The sequence below is a fragment of the Lissotriton vulgaris genome, chromosome 11 (assembly GCF_964263255.1).
Source record: "Lissotriton vulgaris chromosome 11, aLisVul1.2, whole genome shotgun sequence".
Taxonomy (NCBI): Eukaryota; Metazoa; Chordata; class Amphibia; order Caudata; family Salamandridae; genus Lissotriton; species Lissotriton vulgaris.
The window spans coordinates 539,778,799-539,804,178 of record NC_141699.1 but is presented as its reverse complement, the minus strand read 5'-3'; positions in this window follow the sequence as shown (position 1 = coordinate 539,804,178).

Sequence of the window (25,380 nt, the reverse complement as noted above, 5' to 3'; positions counted from 1 at the left end):
ATTCTGATAGTAAGCTGTTTATGCTGCTAAGAGATTCATTCGGGCTACTTGTGTAGATCATTAGATCGTCGGCATGTAACGCCACTTTCAAAACCCAACAATTAAAACTGAAAGGAATGGGGGGCGTGGCAGCAGCCGAGCATGGCGGCAGCCTAAAAGAAGAGCTCCGTAGATCGGACGGCCTCTCCTAATATCCGACCACTTATCCGTGCAGGAAAGATGCTCTAGCGGAAGGACCCGAAGCCTAGGACCGAGCGGAACCCAGGGCAGCAACTATGAAAACTGTCCGACACCGGAGGCTAAACTTATGTCATGACGACCCTGAGGCCTGGACGATCACAACAAGCCAGGACCTATCCTGAATGATCGACCGAGAAGGAGCGAGGGCAACTCGGTTCGACCCCACCGGAAACGCACGACCGCGGTCCAAAAAGTTGGTCACGAGCTCGATAACAGCGAAGATTGCTCGAGCAGTCTTAATTGGACTCTGCCACATATAAGAGAAAAAACTAAATGTGATCAAAAAAGAATTCTTTCAGACGGCGGACAGGTGAAACCGAAACCAAAGAAGAACAAAGGGTCGGTCCGCCATCTTAACACGTAGTGTTCAGTGCATCAGCCGCCTTTGAACACCATCGCAACAGTACCAAGATCCACCTTTTGAAAGTGGGACCTCTGGCCTAATAGTACCTGCTCCCAACTCGCTCAGGAACTAGCAGAGCTACACACTGCGAGAACCTGCGCGTAACGGGTGGTATGGGCCTACTGTCCATGCAAAGAGAAAGGTGAAGACCAGTTGCAAGCCAAAATCCACGGAACCCCGGAAGACTGGGAGACATAACCTGCAAGAATCTTGGGGTACGTAGGGGCAAGAATGGCTGGAAAAAACACAAGAGGAGGCACTACGCAGACCCGTATTGATAGATTTGCCAGTGGTGGAGCGTCATCCTAAGAGAGAGGGAGATCCCTTACTCCATGCTTTTTCCAGCTAGGCTAAGAGTGGTATCAGACAATAAGACTTGGTTCTTTGACACTCCTGAACTAGCGAGAGACTGGCTCTATGGATGGAGACCGGCAACACAGCCCCGCAGATCAAACAGATCAAAAAAGGACAAAAATACGGGACTTTCGGAGGGCTCACAAACGTCTCACAGAACGGAGGAAGAACTCTCACAAGACGGGGATATAATGGACGATGGCGCCAGCAAGGAACACTAACCTCCTGGAGGACAATCAAAGACTTGACCTTGTACTTTGCGATCTGCCTGAAGGTTGGCTATAGGACACTGGGCTGAGGGCTTCCGAGGAGAGTATGAGGGGCCGCCGGCTCCGGAGAACCTTCACCCCCGCGAGCAAGTATTTGGTGTGGGGAATGGGACAAGCACTCTGCTAAGTTGGGGGGGCGGGCGGTTTTATGTCCGTATATATATTTTGTAAATCGTTTTTGGCCACTATAGGTGTGGCAGGGTATACTCAGACATGAGTCCCTTTCTCACTGCTCCATCAGGATTCAAGCAAGCCGGGCCGAAGAAGGCTGAAATGCCAGAAACCGGTCCCCGGTAGCTTGTCTCCTTTCTGGTGAAGAATTGGCTTGGTAGTTTAGTCTGCCCTGTTCCCATGATGCACTGGGCCAGGGACAGACTGATTTGCATATAGCCAGGTTCTGAGCTGGGATGGGGCAGTGAGATAAATAACGGTGATGGATCAAGCCCTGATCTTTGGACTGGGTAAGAGTGGTCTGTTTAACTCAGACACTCTGTTCATCACCACCCCCCTTTTTGTAAATCGTTTTTGGCCACTATAGGTGTGGCAGGGTATACTCAGACATGAGTCCCTTTCTCACTGCTCCATCAGGATTCAAGCAAGCCGGGCCGAAGAAGGCTGAAATGCCAGAAACCGGTCCCCGGTAGCTTGTCTCCTTTCTGGTGAAGAATTGGCTTGGTAGTTTAGTCTGCCCTGTTCCCATGATGCACTGGGCCAGGGACAGACTGATTTGCATATAGCCAGGTTCTGAGCTGGGATGGGGCAGTGAGATAAATAACGGTGATGGATCAAGCCCTGATCTTTGGACTGGGTAAGAGTGGTCTGTTTAACTCAGACACTCTGTTCATCACCACCCCCCTTTTTGTAAATCGTTTTTGGCCACTATAGGTGTGGCAGAGTCTACTCAGACATGAGTCCCTTTCTCACTGCTCCATCAGGATTCAAGCAAGCCGGGCCGAAGAAGGCTGAAATGCCAGAAACCGGTCCCCGGTAGCTTGTCTCCTTTCTGGTGAAGAATTGGCTTGGTAGTTTAGTCTGCCCTGTTCCCATGATGCACTGGGCCAGGGACAGACTGATTTGCATATAGCCAGGTTCTGAGCTGGGATGGGGCAGTGAGATAAATAACGGTGATGGATCAAGCCCTGATCTTTGGACTGGGTAAGAGTGGTCTGTTTAACTCAGACACTCTGTTCATCACCACCCCCCTTTTTGTAAATCGTTTTTGGCCACTATAGGTGTGGCAGGGTATACTCAGACATGAGTCCCTTTCTCACTGCTCCATCAGGATTCAAGCAAGCCGGGCCGAAGAAGGCTGAAATGCCAGAAACCGGTCCCCGGTAGCTTGTCTCCTTTCTGGTGAAGAATTGGCTTGGTAGTTTAGTCTGCCCTGTTCCCATGATGCACTGGGCCAGGGACAGACTGATTTGCATATAGCCAGGTTCTGAGCTGGGATGGGGCAGTGAGATAAATAACGGTGATGGATCAAGCCCTGATCTTTGGACTGGGTAAGAGTGGTCTGTTTAACTCAGACACTCTGTTCATCACCACCCCCCTTTTTGTAAATCGTTTTTGGCCACTATAGGTGTGGCAGGGTATACTCAGACATGAGTCCCTTTCTCACTGCTCCATCAGGATTCAAGCAAGCCGGGCCGAAGAAGGCTGAAATGCCAGAAACCGGTCCCCGGTAGCTTGTCTCCTTTCTGGTGAAGAATTGGCTTGGTAGTTTAGTCTGCCCTGTTCCCATGATGCACTGGGCCAGGGACAGACTGATTTGCATATAGCCAGGTTCTGAGCTGGGATGGGGCAGTGAGATAAATAACGGTGATGGATCAAGCCCTGATCTTTGGACTGGGTAAGAGTGGTCTGTTTAACTCAGACACTCTGTTCATCACCACCCCCCTTTTTGTAAATCGTATAGCAGGGGGGCAGGGAGGGGGGTTGTTCGGGATATAGGGGGGGTTTTGTTGTTTGTTTTGTTTGACTCAAGGAAATAATGTACAGCACGATGAATTGAATACTCAGATGGGTATATACCAAACACTATGGCATATAGATACTGAAGTGAACAAGCTAGACCTAGTAGATATGCAATGGCACACAACATACAATCAGCTACTCTAAATGGGAACGCGTGCAGAGGTCCGGTAAATCCATTACAATTGATGTCCTGGAATGTGAGGGGCCTAGGAAACAAGATAAAGAGAGGGTTGGTCCTGCAGGGTATTAAAAGACTAAATCCGGCTCTAATCCTTCTTCAGGAGACACACCTAGTGGGGACGGCGAGCAAAGCAATGGACAGACGTGGATATAGTATGGTAGTGCACTCGGACTTTACCTCCGGGTCTCGTGGAACGGCATTTTAATGAGAAAGGCGTCCCGCTTTATACTGCATTCCACGAGAACCGATGAGTATGGCCGTTTTGCAGTGGCAATTGGGCAATGGGAAGGCAAACCACTCAACATTGTCTCTGTGTATATTCCTCCAGCATTGCATGCGACTACTCTACCCGAGTTGGGGAAATTACTGTTAGATCTCCCGGAGGGTGACCTAGTAGTGGGAGGGAATTTCAACGCAGTGGCGCACAACACACAAGATAGGTTCCCGACCCGAACACACACACTTGGCCCGTCCCGTTTTCACGACTTCATCGAGGCGCAGGGGCTGTTGGATGTTTGGCGGCACCTCAACCCCGAGGGCCGCCACTACACTTACTACTCTGCAACTCATAATAGTCTGTCCCGCATAGATTACTTTCTCACACTAGGGGACGGTCACCTTACAATTAGTGATGTACAGATTTGGCCAAGGGGTATCTCGGACCATTCCCCACTAACATTAAACCTCTCGAGTTCGGGAAGGGTTCGCAAAAGGCTGTACCCAATCTATCCGGGTTATATTAAGGTACCACATGTCCGGAAAGAACTGAAAAAGGCGACTCCGCATTACTTTGTAGAAAACACTGGCTCGGTATCATCCCCCACTACCCTATGGGAAGCATACAAAACAGTTCTGAGAGGTCATGCCATTACATCGATAACTGGGCATAAGCACACACAGCAATGGGAATTGCGGGAGCTGGAACTTAACCTTGAAGCAGCAAACGCGGTACACATGGAGCACCCAACAGAGGACGCACTACACACACTTAATCTATGCCAACAAGCACATAATGAGCATGTGCGGCGGCAAACGATTGAGAATATAACAGCGATGGCGAATAGAGTATGCAATATAGGTGACAAGGCCAGTAAATTACTGGCGTGGCTGGATAAAAAAAAAAGAGGGTAGCAGGACCATACTACAGTTGGCAGGCCCGAGTGGGAAGCTGCATTCGCACCCATCAGAAATAATTGATGTCCTCGCGGACCACTTTCAGGGAGTATATACTCCGGAAAGGGAAGTCACGACGAGTGCTGCGGCGCTGGCCCTCCAAACGGTGCACACCCCGACTTTACCCCAAGACGCGGTGGATGAACTGGAGGCGGACCTGACTGTACAAGAGATACAGGCAGCAATCAACACACTACACACAGGGAAAGCGGTAGGCCCCAACGGTATCCCGGTTGAATGGTACCAAACGATGGCAGACACACTAAGTGGGCCGTTGCTGGCCATGCTCAAGGATAGCTTGGAGCGAGGGATCCTGCCTCTGGATCAACGGATGGCAACAGTTGTTGCCATCCCGAAACCGGGTAAGTCTCCTGCCGAGTGTACATCGTACCGCCCAATCTCGCTACTCAATGCGGAAGCCAAGATATTGGCGAAAACATTGGCTACCAGATTGATGCCTCACCTATCCCGCCTGATCCATCCAGACCAATCCGGTTTTATGCCCCATAGGAGCACGGCACTGAACCTCCGACGAGTACACTGGCGCGGGCCCCCCTATTGACGGAACCAGCAGTCATTCTATCGTTAGACGCCAGGATGGCATTCGACTTAGTGGAGTGGCCGTACCTCTTCGCGGTCCTGGCACACATGGGCTTCGGCCCTAAATTTATCACATGGATAAAACTCTTATACACAGAACCTGTCGCGCATGTGGCGGCCAATGGACACATTTCATGAGAAATACCGTTGGCCAGAGGAACGAGACAGGGTTGCAGTGGGTAGTGATAGGAACGATGGCGGCCAAGCGTGATATAGCGCAGAAATGGGGGGCAGCGGACGCACCGAAGTCGGCACAATGGTGCAAACACATGGATAGGTTGATGGTGACCGAGCGAGCGGTTTATAAGATAAGAGCCAACACTCGCAAATGGAACAGGATATGGTTACCTTGGAATAAATATAGGGGTGACCTGTGTGAGCCTTTACTGGAAGAGGAAGATGACAGCTCTGATGAGGAGGATGAGTTGGGGGATTGATACATACCCGTTGACGGAATAGTGGGAGGGGTATGGGCATGAGAAGGGGGGATATTTTAAGAAGCTCATAAGATAGGAATAGAATGGTAAATCGGGAAAACCCACTGATATGAGCGATTGACAGTATATAGATATCTTGTTATATTGATTATTATTCCTAATGAGTCTGTGGTTTTGTTAAAAAAAATAAACAAAAGTAAGACAATTGATTTCTTTATCTATTGATGGAATGTCTCAAACACAATAACCTTGAATGCTGCCGGACCGGAAGGTTGTCGGCTAAATAGCTGTGTATTACAAACACCATGACTATGGCGTGGCAACTGATATCTGAACACGCGAATGATGTATTGTGTATTTGACAACTGCCAATAAAGTCTTACAAAAAAAAAAAACTGAAAGGAATAATTTCTTTGGAAGATCTTATCATGTTGCCTAAGGGTTCTTTGTATAGGTTAAAAAGGTGTTGGGAGAGTGGGCAACCTTGCCTAGTGCCTCGTCTAGTTTGAAAACCTTTTGAGATTCTGCCATTTACAAGTATTTTCCCGACCGGGGCTGAGTAAATATTCGTTGATAACCCTTAAGAAGTTTCCCCCTAGGTCAAGATGATGGATAACCTTCTGCAGATATGACCAGTTTATGCGGTCAAAAGCTTTTGCCGCATCACATGTAAAGGCAGCAAGGGGACTTTTTCCTGAGTTGCAATATCAATGGCTCCAATGAGTTGGTGCATTAGCACATGTAAGTGTCTCTCTCTCATAAAACCCTTTTGATCTTGGTGGATTAGATTTTTAGAGAGAGACCCAAGCCTTTGTGACAAAATCTGAGTGAATATTTTGTAGTCGTTGTTAAGAAGTGATATAGGCCTGTAGGATTCGCATTTTAACAGGTCTTTCCCAGGTATTAAAATCAGACTAATAGTTGCCTCTTTCCAGGTTTTTGGGATCGGAGAACTCTCTAGGTAAATAGAATTGAAAAGAACTGCTAATTTAGGGGCCAGTGCTTCCTTCAAAACTATGTAGATCTAATTTGGAATTGCATCAGGCCCGGCCGCTTTTCCCTATTTCAGACACGTTATAACTTGCAAGACCTCCTCCAATATTATTGCAGCGTTTAAAGATTCTCGAGAATCAAAGTCCAGCTTCGGAGGTTGTGACTTTTTTAAATAGGAGTCTACCAGGGAAGGAGAAGGGGAGAGATCTTCATCATACAGGAGTTGAAAGAAGTCAACAAAAGCTTCTTCTATGTCGGCCCTTTCTTCTACCTTTTCCTTCCCGTTAGCCTTTTATATTGCCATGATATTGTTTCTATTGAACTAGGTTTTGAGCTTCCACGCTGACAGTTTACCACTATTTTCTCCGAATTCGTAATTTCATAGGCAACTTGCCTGCCATCTCTTTCGAACCCTGTACTCTAGATAAGAAGCTAATACTTCTTTCTTTCTTAGTATGTCTTCCTTTATTTTATTCTGGTCTTCCTTGTTACAGCTAGCCTCAAGCTTCTCTTGTTTCCCTACTATAACGGCTTCTAGCTGTGCTAGTTTAAATTTTTTGTCTTTATTCTTAGATGATGCGAGGCTAATTAAGGCTTCTCTGAGAACTGTTTTAAATGCGTCCCAGATTACCATCTTGGAGAGTTCACCACTGGTATTATTTATAAAATAATTTAGCGTGGTTGCACAAAGCTTATCTACTACTTGGTGATCCAGTAATAATGTGCCGTCCAAGGTCCATCTTTTCTCTCCCTGTATGTGGTTTGTGACTAGTTCAAAATGTACCAGGGAGTGATCTGAAAGATGAGCAGGCATATGAAATACCTTTTAAACATTTTTATTTAAGGTCTTGTCAATCAGAAAAAAGTCTATCCTTGATGCATGACCATATTTATAGTCTCTATGAGTAAACTTATTGATCGTGTCGCCTTTAACTCTCCAGATGTCAGTTAACCCCAGGTTTACCTTAAGCCTACTCAGGGCTTCTCTCATTTTGGGTAGGGTTAGGCCCCTACCAGGGGGATATCTGTCCTTTTTGGGATCTAGTAAGATGACAAGCTTTCATTTACCTCCCATACTAAACGCGTGGCTGGCGTATGTTTAGGTACTCTGCAATGCCTGAGACCCATCTTTAAATTTTTTGACGCTGAGACAAGACAGATTATGGTCCAGGCTCTGGTTCTTACCAGACTGGACTATGCCAACTCTCTGTTCTTGGGCTTAAATCAGGCCGAACTGTCCCGTCTTCAGAGGGTCCAGAATGCCGCGGCTAGGATGCTTGTCGGCCTCCCGAAATTTGTCTCAGCTCGCAAAACTATCCGGAATCTCCATTGGCTACCGATTGAGCAAAGAGTTAAGTTTAAAGCCCTCTGCTTAACTTTTAAAATTCTTAAACTAGCCTCCCCTCCTATTCTCTCACAGACTATTCTGCACTATGTCCCTGCTAGAGCTCTTCGCTCTGCTGGATTGAACCTTGCTACGGTGCCCCGTTTTAAACGAGCTAGAATGGGTGGACGCTCGTTCTCAGTGTTGGCGGCTGCCCTCTGGAACTCTCTACCAGCTCCACTCCGTTCAATCCCAGACCTGTTTCTTTTTAGGAAGGCCTTGAAGACCTTCCTCTTTTCCACAGTTTAGTTTGTCTTCCTGCCTTCGCCTTCTCATACGTGTTGTGTTATTCAGATCTCCAAGCGCCGGGACGCCTCTTAGCTGCGGCATCCGTGCGCTATACAAAAAATAAATAACATAACATAACATAACATAACATGTTAAAATCTCTGCCTAGTATTATTGGGTGAGACAATGTTATCAAGCTACCATAGAAGGATTGAAGGGGCACTGGGTCATCTATGTTAGGACCATAGTACCCAACCACTGATAAAGAAGTATCGGCTGACTTTATGTTGGCTATGGCCCACCTAGCTTTTGTGTGTACACTTTCCCCTAGTAATGTTAAATTTGCTGTCTTTTTTTGCATAATTGCTACTCCTTTGATGTTGCATGTTTGGTTTGTACAAACACACTGGCCAACCCATTTTTCTTGTTTTATGATTTAGAGCCACTCTTCTGTAATGAGATGAGCTTATTGTAGTATAATTATATCAAAATCTTTTAACTTTAAGTTCTCAAAAATCTTTTGTCGCCTAGCCCTTGTTCTTAACCCATTAACATTTCAAGTTACTAATTTAAGATTGCTCATCTAGCTAAATAATGTATCGCTCTGCCTTACGCCTAGACCCTGGTTGCCAGTAATATTGAATGTCGGACTATTTTTTGGGGGATTTTTTCCCAAATGCTCCCCACCCCACCCAAAAAAGTGTTTAAAGTGCACATAAAGAAAAGTTAGAACTCTAAAATCCCTAGAACCACCCCTACCCCCCTCCCTGGGGAACCCTCCCTAACTTCATTGGGCAAGATTGGTTGCCCTGTTTGAGATCCGCGATTGGGGCCTATTGCCCTTCAATGTATTCATCTTGGCTCAAAACATATATATATATTTTTTTAAAATAATTTTGCTACTTTTTACTATGTATTTTCATTTGCTCTAAGAGCGACTCTATTCCATGATATTGTAAGTTTTGTTGTTCCACATTATTCTTAAGAGAGCTGGAAATTTCAATTGGACAGTTGCGCCTTCCGCCCTCAGGTCTTGCATATATTTACCTAAAGCCCACTGTCTGTCGGCCGTGACTTTAGAAATATCTGAGCGGATTTTATAGTTTAAGCCATCTTTTGAAATAAAGCCCGATTGCAGGGCCTTACTCAAGATTTGTTCTTTTAAGGAGTAGGATTTTAAATTAACCAGCACTCTCCGAGGGTTTTTCCTATCCTTATTGAGCCTAAAGGGGTCTCTATGTACCCTTTGTATATCTTCGTTCAGTGTTTATTCGTCTAGGCCTGGGGTAAACTTCTTTAGCATATTTACTATAAAGCCCCTTATGTTCTGTCCTTCTGGGATGTTCAGGAGGCGTGAGTTGTTTCTTATGGAATTATTTTCTAGCGATTCAACTTTGTCCCGAAGTTCTTTTTCAGCTAGCGAAAGCTTGCCCAGGCCTGTCTGACAAAGTTTCACTTCTTCCCTGGTCTGTTCCAGAGCAGTCTCAACTGCCACAACTCTATCAACTAAAGCGTTGACCTTAGACTCCAGGGCTTCACAGGTGGTCTGTATTTGTTCTTGATTTTTTTCAGATTTAAAAAACTCAGCTTCATTTCCTTAAATAGTGACCCTACCAGCTCGCTGACTCCTGCCTGCGTGGATGCTTCTTGGTCTTGAGCATGGGCTTGCTTCTTCAGATTGGTGTCCTGCTCTCTCTGGGGTCTCCTCGACTTCGGTAATTTCAGTGTAGTTTTCCTCATTAGGTCCTACATCTAAGTTCATGAGTACCTGTTATCTGTTAGGAGATTCCATTTTACCAGTTTGATCAGTGATACTAACTGGAGTGCTGGGTTTGACAGAGAGAGGGTGGGGTAGTGTCACCTTCTTTACTGTCTAGCATTCCCTTTTCACTGCAGCCCCTCAAAGCCTATCCACCTAGACCTAAATGGTTCTGTGTGAGTTTTTAGGTTTCGACCTAGCCATAGCACCGCCCAGGGCGAAAGCTTTTGTTTACAGTAAGGGGGACTTGAACACTCCCCTTCTTCCATTGGCTAGCTCCATAAATGGAGGCTAGCCATTGGAAGACATGGTTGTCAATTACTTTTTCACGGTCAGAACGCGAATCGTGGGCGTTTCTGACTCTTTTTTTAAGCCCCGCCCCCTTGTTGCCGTGTGTCCCGGGCCGCGCTGTGATTGGCTGCCGCCCGGGACACCCCCGTGACGTCATTCCCCGGGCCGCGCTGTGATTGGCTGCCGGCCCGGGTCCTGACTTGCTTGTTTAGCTTTCTGATTTGCTAATAGACCCTTTTATTTTAGATCCCAGGTCTATTTTCTATCCCAGACCGAAGGTGCCTGCAGGACATTCACCCATACCTCCCAATAGATGTCCATGTTTTCAGATGTACACCAGCACCAGAAATGTACACGCACGTTTGCTTTGTTCTCTTAGTTCCCTTCACAGGCGCTTTCTGTACAGACACCCCCCTCCCCCCCCCTCAGCCTGCATTGATGCCGCGTTGGCGAGCCTCGATGTCTTCTGACGCATTTGTTATTTCTGTCTTCCCTCGTGCCCCTTGCATGTCTGATCGAACACCGAGATATCGGAGCTAAAATAATGTATTCCCACATTTTTATCGCAAGCCAACCTGAAAACGACCTTTTTTGTTATAAATATGTCCATCTGGGAGAGTGTCCGTATATCATACGCGCGTGCAGAGCGCCCAGCTGGGCTGGAGAGGTTAATCAGCTCCTCAGCTCTCGCGTTCTGTTGATCCCCAGAAAGCTGCTTTGCGAGGGTGGGCGGGCGGGTATAAACAGTGACTTAGCCGCTGGCGGGAGTCACTCACTGTCACAGGCATGTGATGTGCAGCTTCCCCCTTCCCTGCAGAGGATGTGGGCTGGTGGCTAAATTGTCAGCTGCGATGCGAGGGCAACTAAGTTACGATTCCCGCTTCCACATTTTAACAATGGAACCGTGTGATCCTGGGCAAATTTCTTCAGATCAGTGCTCTTGGCGGCCAGTGGGACACCGTCTTACAAACCAGGCCTCGTGAAATGAGCTATATAAAAACGAAACATTTACCTAACATTGTGCAAGCAAAGAAAGGCTAGTGGCCCGTTGCGGCCGCCTTTATAATTTATTTGGGGACACTGTCAGTGTAAAAATTATAAAGACGGCCGTATTAGTGCTCAGATCACTGCATCCAAGTGCCGCCTAATTGGCCAGTGTGTGTAAGTGCACGCACCACCCGAGAATATGTAACAAGTTTCTTTGGGTCCCAGGGCCGTCAATCAGCGCGCGAAAGCGCTACCAATGACGGCCCTGCAGGGCCTGCAAACTTTAAACTTCGGAGCCCGCCTTCGGCAGTGAACCGTGCTGAAATTGAGTGTGCACCACGCACGTCACGTGATGGTGTGTGCATGCTTCCAGGGATCAACAGGATCATAACTGATTTCCGGTTTTGGACCAGGAGTGAGTGACTTGTTTTACGTGTCACTTTAAGTGAAGGCCGGCGCAGATCATGTGAGAGAGACATTGACTCGCTCAACTCTCTCTCCTTGTGGTGATGGTGCTGATCTTTGGGACATTGAAGCAAAACCAAGTACGTTTTCTCCATTGATTTTGCACTGGCTTTGATGGTGGTACTTCAACTGGACGCCCCGCCCGTCTCTCTGCTCTCTTCTCGTGTGCTCTGGTATGCGAGGCTCACTCCCAGCGCCGCAATAAGCAAACATTCAGTTCATTAAATTTTGTGGACTAGAAAGAAGAAGAACCCCAAACATCACTGTCCGTTGCTAAAATAGACCACCATTCCCTGATTTCTAGGAACATTTCAGACGAAAAACACAGCCTCTTTTACTGTGTTTATTTTAGACATGCGAGCTTCCACTTCATTTGCCCCAAGCCTCCTCGGTGTACACGATTCTGCCCATGCAGGGAAGACGCTGTGGAGGTGAAAGAAGCTGTCCTCGGTGACTCAGCTAGCGCACGCCCCCATTTTCCAGCACATTTCTTCACACTGCGCTCAACTATCCCTATGCTTCTGTCATTATTCTCTTTCTCAGCACCCTGCCCCTTCCTTCCACCGTCCTTTTCTGACCACCCCTAAGCCCCCTGCCCCTCCTCCATTTGGTTTTGCAGGGTGCCTGGGAGTTTTGCATAGCCCAACTTCCACACCCCCAAAAAAACTTTAAGTGTTTTCGCAGAGTGTTTGTAGTGAATGCTGTGCTTCACCGTGATCCAAGAATGGGCTGTTTAGTGGTTTGCTGCTGGATGGTGCGGGCTCGCTCATTCAATCCAGACATTACAGATCATGTAGGTGCATGTCTAGTTTTTTGACATGCAGTCATGTCTCACGTGGAAACCGGAAGCACTCCCACAGCCACAGAGGAAACCCGACTGCTGGGTAAATAGAACAGGGAAAGAAAGAAGGAATGTTGGAAGAAAAGGGTGAAAAAAAGGAAGTAGGGATGATGATGTAGGAGGATGGATGGATATGTGGATGAATGAGTGGGTGAAAGAAGAAGTGAATGATGATGGATGGACACATGAAAGTATAGTAAAGGGATGGGTGGATGGGTGAGTGCGTGAATGGATAGGTGGATGGACAAGTGAAAGGAAGGCAGAACAAATGGATGAATAGTTGAGTGAATGAATAGGTGGAGGGACAGCTGAAAGGAGGATAGAGTAAAGGGCTGGATGAGTGGGCGAAAGATCTGGGAATGGAAGTCGTAGTGGATGGATGATGAATGGATGGACGGATGATGAATGGATGGGTGGCAAAGTAAATGAATGTATGGACGGATGGCGGATTGGATGGATGGCAAAGTAAATGAATGGATGCGTGACAGCGTGAATGGATTAAAGGCAAAGTGACTGAATGCATGATTGGATAGCAGAGTGGATGGATTGATGAATGAATGGCAGGATGGATGGCAGACTGGATACATGGATGGATGAGCAGATGGATGGCAGAATGGATAGATGGTGAAGGGGATTGATGCATGGCAGAGTGAATGAATGGGTGGTTGAATAGCAGAGTGGGTGGATTGATGGATGAATGAATGGCAGAGTGGATGGGTGGTTGGATGAATAGATAGAAGAGTTGATGAATGGATGGGTGGCAGAGTGGATGGATGGTGAATGGAGGGCAGAGTGGATGGCAGAGAGGGTGAATGACAGAGTGGATTGATGGATGGATGGAAGAGAGGATAGGAGGATGGATGGATGGCAGAGTAGGCTGATGGATGGCTGAGTGGATGAATGGAAGAGTTAATGAATTGATGAAGGGATATCAGTTGATCGATGAATGGCAGAGGTGATGGTAAGATAAGAGTGGAGGATGGATGCAAAGAGAATGGATGGCAGAGTGAATAGATCAATGGGTAGCAGAGGGGATGGTTGGTTTTAGACTGTATGGATGGGCAGATGGATGGCATAATAGATGGATGGCAAATTGGATGGATGGATAGATAGATAAATGGATAGAATGGGGAAATATTGAATGATGGATGAAAGAATGAATGGATGACAGAATCTAAAGGTGAAATAGTGGATGCCAGTAGGTGAATGGAAGGGTGAAAGAATGAATAGATAGATGCATGGATGGAAGAGATAATGAAGCTGTTCTATTGCTATAGATTGGCTTATGTTTTTAAATACTTTCGTTGTTTGGTAGAGTGTGGGTGTAAAGTGTGACCTATGTGGGAGTTGTTTTGGTGGTGTGCTTGATGTCTAGCGGGTGGTTTTACTGCTGTGGTATTGTAGCAGCAGTTCAGTATGAAGAGGTGTCAGAGGAGGAAGGGAAGGAAGGGATACATTTACTTATGCATTTAGCTACCATTTTAGTGCTGGTGGGCCTTCATCAACTGAGACTTGACCTTCGAGGTTTGCTCTAGGCTTACGCCGCAGTTTCACACCCTTTCTTATGCAGTGGAGTAGACACTGGCGTTGTAACTTAAACCCTGCCAATCCACCCCTGCTGCTCGCCGTAATTTTTCCCCAGATCCACCCTCCCCGCCGCTACCTGCCATGGCCGGCAATCTGGGGGATAGCCCCGGGCGGCAGAAGCTCTAGCTACACCCCTGAGACTGTTATCAATCATTGTTTTCAGATGTGTTACTTCAGCACCCCCAGAGTGCATCATGATGATAAACCGAAACCAAGGACAGGGGCACTTAGTCCGTGGTGAACTCATATTGTAAACAAGAACTTATTTAAACTTGTTTTTGTGAGTTATGCAAGCTTGCTCCCTCCTTACCCACAGTGCTTTTAAGATTATTACTAATCTGCTGGAAAACTCTTTGAAACTCTCCAGGGGTTGGGTCAACTCCTCATGGGTGACCTTGTATTATTACTGTGTCTTGTTCTCCTGATAGATATCTGCTTAGTCTCGGTACTGAGGTTGTCAGTATGAAGGATTAGAGAAAAGACACTTCAATGCAGATGCGTCTGTTCTAAATCCTTTTATTTTGTCCTTGGTGTTTGCAGAACACGTGTTTCACCCTTTACAATGCCTTTGAGGGGGGGGGGGAGGGGTTCTAAAGGTTCTTTCAGAGTTCTGTAGGACCTACTATGTCCTAATTATTCAGATATATTAATTATTCAGTAATATTAAGTTATATAACGTGTGTGCACCGCAAGCAGTAATAAGTCAAAGGGGCGATCATGTTTTTAGTTTTGACCTTATATATATATTTTTTTTAGTGTTAGCTGCTTTGCCAGATTATTATTTTTCACTCAAAAATACATAATATACATAGACGGGGCTTTTGGTCAACAGGCTTCGTCCATTGGCCTGTTTTGCTTTCACCCACCACAGCATGGGGCAGTGGTTGAGCCCACTAACTATTGGCTCCCTACACTTTGAGAGACTGCACAACGCCTGTGCACGTTGTTCTCATCTGCCTAAAAACAGTTCATTTGACTTAAGTGACAACGCTGGTTCAAAGTGTGCTTTTTTGTTTTTGTTGATTTTTTTTTTTAAACATTAAATACTGAACATGTATTTTGCTTCCACTTCAACTGCCTAGTTGGTTGGGGATTTATATTCTATCTGCTTTTTAAGTTGCTGCAAACAAGTGTTTAAATATATTGTAGCTGTCTGTGATTTGAGTGCTTGGTGACTTTGCTATTCCTGTCTCGGCCCCAAATAATAATACTAAAAAAGATTAGGTCGCTGTATTGTTTCTTTGGTTTTTATTTGTGTGGCATATACTTGCAATAAAAAAATTAAAAGAACTGACAGCACAAGGCCACACTTATTGGATTTGATAGTGCTTGTTTTTGTTGGCAGAGGTTAAGATGCCACAGAGGCTTACATCATGGGCTAGATCTACAGGCTCATTCACACATGCACTGAAGCTCCTCCCTTGTGAAATGAAGTTGGTGACTGTTAGTCCCTGCTCTGGAGCTGTCGTGTGACACAGCACATCCGCCTGAACTGCCACCAGCATCCTTGATTACGCAGACTCACTAGTGTGTCTCAGAATGTGAGCACTATTGTGAATGTCAATGCAGGTTGGACCAGGGATGTCTTTAAACAGCTCCACTCATATCACTATTGCACTATTGCATGTCGTAGTGCACACATGCACTTCTAGTGCGCTTTTGTAATGCACAGCCCAACAAGCCACCTTCCAAAAGGTACTGATGCAAATATGTCTCGTATAGCATCTTATTTCTTGACCGTAAGTCAAATGTGTCATATTTCTTTATACCTGTGATCTGGTAAAGCAATTCTTCATCAAAGGCATACCTAGAATGTTAGAGTACTTTTTTTCTACATCTGAGCGCACCCCCCCCCCCGAGGAAAAAAGTGAAATGTGCTAATGTAATATTTTGCATGATTTACACATGCATACTTTCCACTGTATAGAAATTCTACATGAGTAATTTTTATTTGAATTGGAAAATTGCTTCAAATTTAGGACTGTAGTAGATTCCAGTATGGAGCCTGCCATTCATTAGGGATCTAATGCGAGAAGGAAATCTATACCATATGTAGGAGTAAACATAAGGGAGTAGATGTCTGTGTTTTAGTGGCAGACTTTTGTGAAACTGTGAGTTTGTGTATACTGGGACTACAAGATGGCCGAGGACCCAAGGAGAACACGTCTGCAGAGGTAGAGAAACTACAAGTTTCTGATCAGTGGTAGGATTTGCAGAAGAACCTGGCAAGTCATGTGTCTGTAATGTCCAGGTCAGACTTTGTGGCAAGATCATGTTGTTAAGACCAGTGCTGAATTCCACACAGAGCTGATGCTGAGATTGCAGTGAGGGTGTTGGGCCGAGTTCGGCGGGCCAGTAAGTGTCGTCCCATGGGAAGCTGTTCCGAAAAATCAGCACTTCTGTGTTGTCTGTGTTTAACTTCAGGCAGTCGGTTTTCATCCAGTTGGTGACTTTCGTCATGGTATTTTGGAATATGGTTCTAGTGATGGAGGGGTCTTCTGTGAGCGAGAGGATGAGCTGGGTGTCATCTGCATATGTTGAGGCCATGGGTTCTGACAATCTCGGCCAGGAGTGTCAGGGGTTGAACTGGGTCGGTCTGAGGCACGAACCTTGAGGGACGCAGCAGATGATACTTTTGGGCTCAGAGGTGAAGGCCAGTTGCTGGATTTTCAGGGTACATCCTGTGAAGGATGCGATCCATAGCGCTTCATACAACACGTCTGCCATTTCTAAACACTGTATGGGCTTTCAAAAGAAATACATTTCTTTCTTCCGTACAAGCACACTACACTATCCCTATGGCCTTTGAGGCTAGTTCCCATTGATAATGCATATATTTCAGGGGAAGTGAACTAGCCCTGCTGTTCCTCCCTCTCCCCTTGATACCTAATAATCTCTAAACACTGCACATAACTGCTGCTTATGTAGTCTACATGCTGCTGAAAATGTGTGAAAAGCGCTGAATGCCCACAAAAGCAGAAATAATTTGCAGGATGTGTGCCTGTTTTGGCCTTAGTATCCTTTTGTACAGACCACTATATAAACAATGTAACGAGCACCGGGAATGGGTGGGAGTGCTTCTGCCAGTGCCACCTGGCCAGAACCTGATCAGAACGCATACCTAGAACATCTCGTCTGTGGTGGAAAGCCTGAAATGGCCTACTGGGACACTTCGAGTCAGCCAATAGTGCTACAAGGTTCAAGTGATGAAGGTATCAATTGTCTTGTGCTGCAGATATTTAGGAAGCCATATTGTGACTGCTATATTGTTTCTGTCACCATCACTTTGTTACTTCCCAAGCTGGTATGACATTGTAGGCAAGTATCAAAAGGAGTGATGGAACACTACAGATGCCCGCTGACCACTGACTGTGCCAACCCACCAAATGTTTTTCAGCGAGTTTTGACCCTAGGCACTAGACAGAAGTTAAGGACGTTCGGGATAGGAGTCTGGCTAGAACCGAGGGCTGGTCTACCATGGGTTATCTGCTTGCTCCTTGAGCTGCAATGCAGCCCCCACAGGAGAACGGAAATGCTGCAGAGAGTTAAATTGCCTGGTTAGATTTTACCTGCACAGCGCTTGCGCTATACTTGCGAAATCGCCTATGAATAAAAAAAAGAAATCTTAAAACTGTCTTGGAGCCCACTCATTGGCGGGCTCCCATGTCACTCTAGTTTCCTTGCTTTTCATTGGTCAGAGCCTCCTCCTCACCTCAGCTTTCTCCTGGGGCTTCCCCATTGTTCCTGCCGTGAAGCATGGAGCAAGCACAGCTTTGTGTCTGCAGTCAGTGTCCTTTAACTTGCTGCAGGCTCCTGCAAGTAATTACAGAAAAAATCGATTTGCATGTGTCTACAGTCCCTCTTCTTCAACACTCCCGCTCTCTGTTGTGTTTTTTGCTGTGCAACATATAATAAACACTTTGACAAAGTCAATAGATTTGACATAGGCGAAACCTGTTGGCTTTGCCAATGCTTGTTTAAGTATGTTTTTATTGTATTTTAGCTCTTTTATAATAGTTCTTCCACATGAAAAGTTGTGTTCTTCTCCACTCTGCCAGCAAAAGCAAGACAGTGGTAGAAAATCTGGAAATTATTGAAGTCAGTTAAGGGCACTCCCTTTATTTCTTGGCCTGGTGCTTTTTTATGAGGTCTTCCAGCTGCTTCCTGGAGCTGACGTGAACACAGGACCGAAAGCCAGCAATCAGCTTCTGAGAACCCGTAGCCATTGCATCGACCACAGTGACCTTCCTTAGCTAGGCTCAGGCCTTTCTTGCAGAAACTATAGCCCAGCAGAACTCCTATCTAGCACAATACATCAGAACAGTCAGATGTGCAGACCTGGGTAAGACACACATTTAAAGATCAATAAGAAGTTGCTTTTTTGCATAAGCAGGACAATGCTCGAAATTGATATCCTTGGCACCGCTGCACCACACATTAATATACATAATTAAAAAATAAAAATGCCTGTATACAAATTCCCCAACCCTAAACAAATAACCTCACTTGACTCTAAAGTATACTCCTCCCCATGCCCAGGCTAAATCCTCCAGCCTCTGGGCCTTTCCTTTGTTCTCTGGACATCCTGATCCACTCCTACACCCTATCGGCTTCCTCCCACCTTTTTATTTTACTTTTGCTTAGCTGGAACTACTGTTCCTCTGGCCAGGCTCTAGGCTTAGTGAAGATGTGCTGCCTGCATTTCACAAACCTATATGTATCCCTCAAATCACAGAGCTGCCTATATACCACAACCCTCTGTGTATCCTTCAACTTGACTGAACTTTAACCCCTTCCATGCTGATGACGGCCCCAGGCCGTCATGCACTACGGTGAGGGTGTGCTGATGACGGCTGGGGTCCGTCATGAACCCGCCCACTCATTAAAAGCGCCGCACAGGCGCAGAATCGCAGCCGCGCCCAAGGGGTTAAATTCAACGTTACCCCAACTTCCATTCTTCTGACATTGCAATGGCTACTCAGAAAACGCTCTCCAGTTAATAATTTTGACGCCCCTTCTTCGCATGCAGCTAGTCCTATTTCGGAAACTGTAGCACCTCCTCCATACCTTTCATGAAGTAGATCTCTCTACTCAGACTTGACAGGAAAACTATTGCCTCAATAAAGAAATTTAGATATTTTGATACAATGTCTTCATGTTTCAACCAACGCACACCTCTGAAATGACAACATCCTGTTACCTACAATTTAACTATGGGGCATATAAACAAGGACTTAACGCCACCAGAATGTCACTTTTCAAGACGTTCTGATGGTGTTAAATCCATCGTCTTATTTACAAGGTGGTGTTAAGCCATGAAACGTGGCTTAACGCCACCTTGTAAATCAGGCCCCTTTTCACGCTACACTTGGGTGAAAGGGGCGGGCGATGCTGTTGCGGTGGGCGTTCCACCACAGCACCTATTGATTTTGACGCTGCCCTCTATTTACAAGGGTGGCGTAAATATGGGACAGTGCCAAAATTAAGACTTTAAAAAATCTGGTATTAACATGACAAAACGAGGAGAAATTATTAATTTCTCCTTGTTTTTGCTGTTTCTATGTGTGCTGCATTGTGTAGCACACATAGAAACTGCAAATCGCCATGAATGGTTCTCAGTGGCAGGCCTCAGAGATCTCTGCAGATCGACTTAGGTGGGTGGAGCAATCAGTGCTGCAGGCCCACAAGTAGCTTTTGATTTATAGCCCTACTATAGCATTTGGCTTACAGGCCCTGGGCACACCTGTTGCACTGTACTAGGGACTTACTAGTAAATCAGATATGCCAATCATGGTATATTGCCCAGAGTCCTGAAGCCAGCAAAACAAAATTCTGCAAACAGTCAAAAACAGGAGGTCAGTAGCAAAAAGACAGGTCAAAACCATCCCAAAAGATGCTAGGTCTAACACATCCATTTTTTGGAAGGAACTGAATGCCCTGATTAACTGTTCTCAAGCCTCTATTGATATGCTTTACCTCTGCTTCCAATCTACACTCATACACTTATTTACAGTTCAGATTAAAATGATCTATCCATGACTTGTCCACCAAATTAAATGATCCTACTTTTAGCGTTTTAAGTATGTATTTTAGTGGTGCTTTATTGCATTTCTCCATTATAGGATGTATCTTTTTGATATGCATATTCCAATTAAGATTGTTTGTTATTGTAATTCCAAGTTAGGCAAAGGATGACAATTCTTCGAGTTTGATACCATTGATTTTGAATACTTTGTTATCATTTTGGTTCTTTTTGAAAATCATTATTTTAGTTTTAGATGTGCTGATTTGTAGACTATTTTCTTGGGTATATTTAGTCATCACGTTCAGCTATGCCTGCAAACTTCTTGCCCAAGTACTGATGATTGAGGGCCATATGTAGGTAAATCAAGAATACCGAATCCTTAATACCGAACTTTACCGAATCGGTATTAAGAATTCGGTAAACGCGATGTAGATAAAAAATCGGTAAACACTACCGATTTGTTAAAATTCGATAATAAATACCGAATGTGAGCGAATCGGTAAAAAATAAAAACACCGAAAGACGAATACCGAATCGGAGTTACAGAATACATTACAGATTCGGTAAATACCGAATCGGTAATTCAAAAAATCGCAATTTGTTGAATCAGCCAATCCTGCATCACCCAATTACCTCCCAAACAGGAAGTGGCCACACCCAGGCAGCTGCACCGGACCTGGAACTCACTGTGAGGCAGGCAGGCAGGTGAGCTGAGGAGCCAGCACCAGCAGAGCTTCACAGCTACAAGCAACAAAAATAAAACAAGATAACAAGCATTGAAATGGCAAGCCAGGACAGGGAGAAGGAGGGAGGTGACAGGAAAAGAAAACTGAAGTTCAGTGACAAGGAGCTGGAGGTACTGATCCAGGATGTCAGCAAAGACCATCACAAGCTGTTGGAGCCCAGTCCCACCAAGTGCCCGAGTCACAGAAGAGGCAAATCTGGAGTGGCATTCGGGACAAAATCAATGCCATAGGTGTGACCCAGCGCAACATAAAGGACATCAGGAAGAGGTGGTACGACCTCAGAAAGACAGCAAAACTAAGGATGGCAGAGAGACAGAGGCAGGCTGCCAAAACAGGTGGAGGAAAGAACCGAGCCCCAGCACCAACACCACTAGAACTGATGGTGGAGTCCACCATCCAGCCGGAGAGTGTGAGTGGAGTGGGAGACGCAGACAGCTCCGCCAGAGCAGCAAGAAAACAAGGTAAGAAGCATGCCCAGCATGCTGTGCTACCCCCTCCCCAACCCCAACCCCCATAGTGGCATTGGGGCTCCCACTCCACTCCATGTCTTACTGATTACCTGCAATGCATTATGAGTGATGTAGTCAGAGGGAACTTATGTATAGGACAGTCAGGCTAGCAAACACAATAGCATGGTAAAGTAATTGGCTACCTCAGGACAATCACTGTGCTCTGAAGGCATGATGTTTAATGTAATTCCATTGCAGACAGAGCAGTGAGTATATCTACATTTGTGTCATTACAGGCGAGACATCTCGCAGTGCAGCAGAGGGCAGCAGAGCTAAGTCAGCCAGGCCAGAGGGGAGGCAACATGAGGATGACAGCATGCCTGCAGGGACCACAAGCTCGGCGCCATCACAGCCAACTAATCCTCCACCACAGCCATCACCACAGTGCCAGGGAAGGCCGCAATCCCCTGTCACCCAGTCCCCACTGCGACGATCACCAACACCACCACCACCACAGTCCGGCAGGAGGCATGCCATGGCCACCCTCCAGCAGATGGAGGAGTCGTCAGAGGAGGGCACAGTGGGCGAACAAAGTCCAATACATGAGGGATCCAACAGGGGAGGGCTGGTACTCCATCCGAGGGCGCCCACAGTTCATCCAGACGCCGCAGGTCAAGGCCGGACAGTCCAGAAGCATCCGAGCAGGGTGAAAGTGTGTTTGCTGGACTGGAAGGCAACATGCTGAAGGTCCAGCGCCTGCAATGGAGGGAGATGAAATCAATGCACAGGGAGGTGGCACACATCAACAAGCATATGCACAGGATGGAAAAGGGCATCAGTGCAATGGGAGACAACTTGTGTGTGGGAATGGAGAGAGTAGCAACCTCTGTGGACAACCTCTGCAGCCAGCTTGAGCAGGACCGTCTTGGCAGGCGCAGGGAGAGGGAGAGGCAGAGGCTCCAGGCCTATACCAAGTCCGTGAACCGGCTGGCCACTGCAACATCACTGATGTGTCGCAGGTCCATCGCCATGCAGAAGGAGATGGCGCATTGCAGCAGGGATGTGGCCAGGGGGAAGGTGTCTATGACCTCAGCTTTAGAGCCCCTGCAGAATGCTAAGGCGGCCACAATGGAAGGGGGGGGGACAGTGAGGAGGCTACCAGCTGTGGTAGCATTACGCCCTCACCCACCGAGTGCAGGAGGCGCAGTGAACGTCATGGGGCTGCGCAGGAACAGTCCAACACACCAGACAGTGTTGCTAGGGAACGTGCATGTGCAGCGCGTGGACGCAGGAAGTAGAGACCTATGCCTGTTGCCATACATGAGATGGGTGATGTAACCCATGTCCGATTGGACATTGATCACAATACTGGAGGTGTGCTTAATAAATACCTTCACATGTAACTGTTACTGGCTCTGTCTCATTACTCACTCAGAAATAGTTTGACGTAATCTCTGCCCGTCTCTGTCTCCCATCATGTTCATTTGCAACACCAGCTGCGCAGGGCTCTGGCTGAGGGTTGTCCTCGTCCTCATCCTCTGAGTCAGTTAGTTCCACTGCTGTTCCTTTTTTTGTGGCCAGATTGTGTAGCATTGCACATGTAGCAATTATCTTGCAACATTTGATGGGGCTGTACAGACGTGCAACTCCAGTTTTGTGGAGGCAACAGAATCTGCTTTTGAGCAATCCAAATGTGCGCTCCACCACGTTGCGTGTGCTCCTATGTGCCACATTGTATCTTCTCTCCCTTGGGGTGGTTGGGTTGAGATATGGTGTGAGTAGATAAGGCCGGAGGGCATATGTGCTGTCACCTATGTACAGAAGTAAGTGCCATGAATTTGTGTGACCAACAGCTTGAGCCATGGTGTACATCAGGGTGAGTCACATTGACTTACCTAGTAGGTATCCGTCTCCGAATTCACCAGCAGGCAGACGTGTATGGATGCCACTGTTCCGGAAGATGTACGAGTTGTGGCTACTCCCGGGGAATTTGTCCACGGTGTCAGTTATAATGTACTTGGCATTACATATCACCTGCACATTGATGGAGTGGGTGGACTTGCGGTTTCTGTAGATGTATTCACTTGCTGCAGGTGGGCAGATGGGTATATGGGTCCCATCGACGCAGCCAATTACGTGTGGGAACTGCGCAAGTTGGTAGTACTCCAGCTTGGTCCTCTGCAGCTCCACCTGTGTACTGGGGAAGGTAATGTAATGTTCCATTCTGTCCATCATGGCATCCAGGAAGGTGTTGAAGAAACGGGATAGACAGCTCTGTGACACACCACCCACTGCGGCTATCACACCCTGGAAACTTCCTGATGCAAGGAGGTGCAGGCAACAGAGTACCTGGACATGGGTTGGGATTGCGTGGGCCCTTGGTGTCTGATGCTCCAGATAGGGTTTTAGGTTCCGTATTAGGTCAAGGATGGTATCTGGGTGCAGTCTGTACCTTTCATGGATTTCAGGTTCAGTCAATTGGAACAATGTGATGCGTAGTCTGTACACCCGCTCTTCCCGTCTCCAGTTCCTCACTCCTGCTGCTCTCAAGCGTAGCCGCCTTGCTATGAGGTAGAGGGCCGCCATTGTGTTCACACAGATGCATTTTGGGCCTGTTTTTATGCACTGCACCTGATTACTGCCTGCTCAGGAAAAGTGGTAAACACCGATTCGTTATTACCGAATTTGGTCATATTCGGTAATAACGAGGTTTGCTACATCGCGTTTTTGGGGTTTTTACCGAATCGTTATTTCCGAGTCGGTATTCATTGTTTCGGTATTCTCAGATCGGTGAATAAGGAATCGGTAATTGTTTACCGATTCGTTATTATCGATTCAATTCGGTATTACGTACATCTCATATGGCTAAATACCGGTCGGTAACGCCGAAATCGACCCGTTTTCGGTGTTACAGACCGGTATTTGGCCACCTACATATGGACCTGAATCATTAGCATGTAAGAGGACCAGAACTACAAAGTCTTGAATTGATGTAACATATTGAGTGGCCTTCAGTATTACAATATCAACATTGCTTCTGTGTAGTGAAAAGACTATTAGGACTAGTATGAAGCCTTGTTTTCACTCACCACTCATGTTGAATCACTTGATACCTAGGCCTTGTTGAGTAATTCTGACCTGGGATGTTTTCTCTGCATATAATGATGTTACTGGCCCTAGGAGCGCTTATAAAACTCCCCATGTCTGATAACCTTTTCCATAATCTTGGGCTTGCTATTATGTCAAATCTGATGTAAAGATCAAGAAACTCCAAATACCAGAAATCTATTTTTGTTGTTCTGTATTTGAACACGATTTGGTAAATAGTAAAGACCTGGTCTAGCATTGAAAGACCTTCCCTGAATCTTCCTTGGATTGGGTTTAAGATGTTCTAGTGTTGATCTAGTCTTCCAAGGTCTTTGGTAAGAATTTTGAATAGATTTTAGAACCAATGTCCATTATGCTTTTTGGTCTAAATGGTTTTGGTTAGTTTTTAGGATTTTTTATGTAACTGAATGGTACTATTTCTCCAAGAAGTTGGGCATACCTTGGGTAGAGCACAGGACATGAAAAAGACAGGCAGAATCTTTGACCACTCTGCACTCTGAGTTTTAAAAACTACAGGTTGTGCTCCATTACAGTTTTCTCAATCTTTTCTTTCTCAAAGATATCTTCCAGGAATTCCCTAGTATCAGGGTAATTGTCCTTCATGTTAGCAACTGTCATTATCATTTAAGGAGCTATTATTAAGGCAGAAGAGCTGTTAGATGTTGCTGAGCCAAAGACTTAAGGGAAATACCATATTCAGTCCTCTGCTAGTAACTTTGCTTCCTTATTCTTTATATGTGATATCGTCATTTGTCAGTAGAGCGACAGTATTTACACTAGTGGAGTCCTTTTGGCAGATGCCTATTTTGGCTTCCAACTAGTGGTTCTATTTCACTCTTAAATGACCTCCACCTTCCTAGTGCAGAATATATCTTGACATTCATTT